Below are 3,568 nucleotides of genomic sequence, written 5' to 3'. Positions count from 1 at the left end.
CGTGATGCTCTATTATTTCAGTGTCTTCGTTTCCTCCCATGATGACGGACGGTGAAGGTTACAGACAGGAGGGCGATGTAAGGAACATTCTAGCACGGGATTCTCGTTTGTTTATAAACACGAACGCCTGTTTCTCCTCTGTTCCGAAGGAGGAAACCGGAAGACAGTTTAGTACAATCATCGGATTGCGGAACACGACGCAGATTGCATGAACTGAGAAGCATAAGGATAGACTGAGATGGTGATACACACATTATGCAGTTCCCATGTGGATGAGACGTAAGTCAGTGAAATGTTTGCCGTTATGTGATCAAGCCTTTACATTTCGGTTAACCCGGCATTTGCCCTAGATAAACACAAAACGACAGCTATGCAACAAGTAGAAGCCAAGTGGGATCCTTGGGACGACCTTAAAACCATAACCATTAACGTAACCTAGCCATGCAACACGGTGTAATAGTTGACCGACGAGGGTATCCAACTAGATGGCATTTTAACAAATAATAATTCCCAGCATTGTTTCTCAGTTGAAATTATGATAATTGACACATTAGCCCAGCTTTATTCATGACGATCAAATTAGTCCACAGTAAACCTATGAATGTAACGAAATAAAAGCCGGGATTCCACCAGAATGGTGCGTCAGTCTGGTAACCATGACAACGGACACTGACAGATTGAGCAAAGATATTAGTTGAATGGAGATTAATTTCTCCATGAACACACGGAATGGTAGTAGTGCTAAAATGCTGTTATCGAAAACAAATGCACAAACGTACTTTGATCAGCAAAAGCAGATTCGACAGTTCTACCGCTAAAGTGTTGTATTGAAATAATAATAATAATAATAATAACCTTTATTTGTATAGCACTTTTCCTACAAACGTTGCAGCTCAAAGTGCCCCAATCATTATATAATAATCATTTAATTATTTAGTCATTTAAAGGCAAAATTAAAAAGATGTTTTTTTAGGGCCAATCCCAATAGGCTAGGTGCACGATCTCCCTACTTCCTGAAAGGCAACTGGGATGAACATATCCTGTCTCACTCTATTGGTTTAATTGATTAATCAGCTGTGCGGTAAACTGTTGGAACACATAGTGCGCGTTCGTTTTGCGCGTTCACGTTTAGGGTAGGGGTGTTCCCCTTGAAGCCGTACCCCTTGATTCCAGCATGCATTGCGAATCATCTACAGAAATGTTATGTAGCTCTATTCAATGCGGAAATGTCATTTTACTTTCTCTGTAATTACTTATTAATAAAGATTTGAAAAATGATGATAACCATCTTATTATCTTAGTTTAATGTCATTACAATGCATTATAGACCTTTTCTTTATAACAAGCATAACAAAAACAAAAACAAATGTCGAGGTGCTGTGTCTTACAGGCTGATTTGTGGACAGTCGCGCATATGACATATTTCCATGTCTGATGTCTAATGTCTAATGTACTAATGTCATTTCAATGCATTATAGACCTTTTCTTTACAACAAGCATTTAAAAAAATCGCTGTTATGCCGAGGTGCCTATGCGTGTGCCTATGCTTAACATAACAAGTTCCACAGTCCAGCGCGCTCGGGTTTAGCAGTAGAGGACTGGTAGCCTACCTGATCACTTCCATTTTATGGTGCTTTTCCATCAGGGTCCCGGGTTAGTGCAGTTCGGATCGGTTCGGGGTCAGGTCGGGTCACTTTTGATCTGTTCTGGTTTTCCATTATACACACAGACCCGGAGCTAGTAGGAGGAGTAGACGATAGTAGGCGGAGTTACGCGTCATAACAGCGCGAGATGGCTACTGCCTGATTGTCTGCATGTTTGAATCATTTCTATTGGATTTTGTTCTGCACATATGTTGTTCTACACATAATAAAGTCATGTTTTTTGAACCCTTAAAACCACTGCCTTCACTTGTCTGCTTTATGAACTGTAGTATCATTGTGTGCGGACAAACACGGTGCCCTTTGTGGGTTAATAACTTCGGTTTACCGTGGGTTAGGATAACAATTCAAACGTGTCCGGATAGGGGAGAAGACATGGATTCCAAAACCATTCGAATGGAGTCGATCCTACTCTCCTATCACCGTCGACACAGCGCGGAGCGAATTCCCTGGTAAAACGATTCTCTGTCAACGGGAGTTGCGGTGCTGCACTCTCTATATATTTCGGGCTAAACTGTGCAGTGTAGCCGGCGTCCTGGTTCCTCCAGCAACCGGACACTTCCATAAATAACAACAAATATGTAATATGTAAATATGTATAATACCACGTTCATTGATACAATGATGCCAGGGATGGAAAGGGGTGAAGGGGGATGATGAAGCGCTGGACTACTGAACGGCAGCACAACACAACGGGGAAATGCGATAAGAATTATGTCAAAATGCAGCACCAATCATCATGCACAGATCAGCCTTAAAACATGTAACGTTAGATATATATCGTTATACAGGGAGCGATGTATTTCTACGGAAAGGCTGATAGATTGTAGAATCTTCTTGTCGGTAAAACGATGGAATCAATCTATTGAGGATTGTGCTCTTAAATGCGTTGTCATCTCATAGATTAGGTGCACAGCAATGACAGCATACACGATTTGACAAGGAAATAGAATGTTCAACACGGGTTGGAATCTCTGTACTTGATTTATTAAGACAGTCAGCGAATGGTTCATCAGCACAGGATCAGCAGCGCTGTCTTGCTGATGCGGGGCTCCAATCTCCGCGTTTATAGATCGATATAAATAGATCAACATAATGCAGCACTATCATGCACAGATCAGCCTTAAAACATGTAACGTTAGATATACAGGGAGCGATGTATTTCTACGGAAAGGCTGATAGATTGTAGAATCTTCTTGTCGGTAAAACGATGGAATCAATCTATTGAGGATTGTGATCTTAAATGCGTTGTCATCTCATAGATTAGGTGCACAGCAATAACAGCATACACGATTTGACAAGGAAATAGAATGTTCAACACGGGTTGGAATCTCTGTACTTGATTTATTAAGACAGTCAGCGAATGGTTCATCAGCACAGGATCAGCAGCGCTGTCTTGCTGGTGCGGGGCTCCAATCTCCGCGTTTATAGATCGATATAAATAGATCAACATAATGCAGCACTATCATGCACAGATCAGCCTTAAAACATGTAACGTTAGATATATAACGGAGCGATGTATTTCTACGGAAAAGGCTGACTGACGCGGGCATTTGAATGGAATTCCGGGGTAGAAATATTCTCTGCCCCCGCTGTCAACTGGACAAGCGGTGCTGCGAGCACGGTGCATAATAGCGATTTTTGTGTTGTGCTTGTTGTAAATAAAAGTTATATGATTCATTGAAATGACATTAAACTAAGATAATACGATGGTCAGCATAATTTTTCGAATCTTTATTAATAAGCTATTACAGAAACTGTAGTGACATTTTCCTACAGCGAATGTGGTATTTCAAGATGGCGGTTAGTGAAGAAATATATGGGATGGGACATGGGATGACGATTTTCCATTGACCAATCAACGGTGTGCAGCGTCACACGTCACACGCAGCCTGGCAAAGAGACCC

Source organism: Nansenia antarctica (assembly GCF_963989245.1).
Source record: "Nansenia antarctica genome assembly, chromosome: 5".
Taxonomy (NCBI): domain Eukaryota; kingdom Metazoa; phylum Chordata; class Actinopteri; order Argentiniformes; family Microstomatidae; genus Nansenia; species Nansenia antarctica.
Note: the sequence above shows the minus strand (reverse complement) of the source record.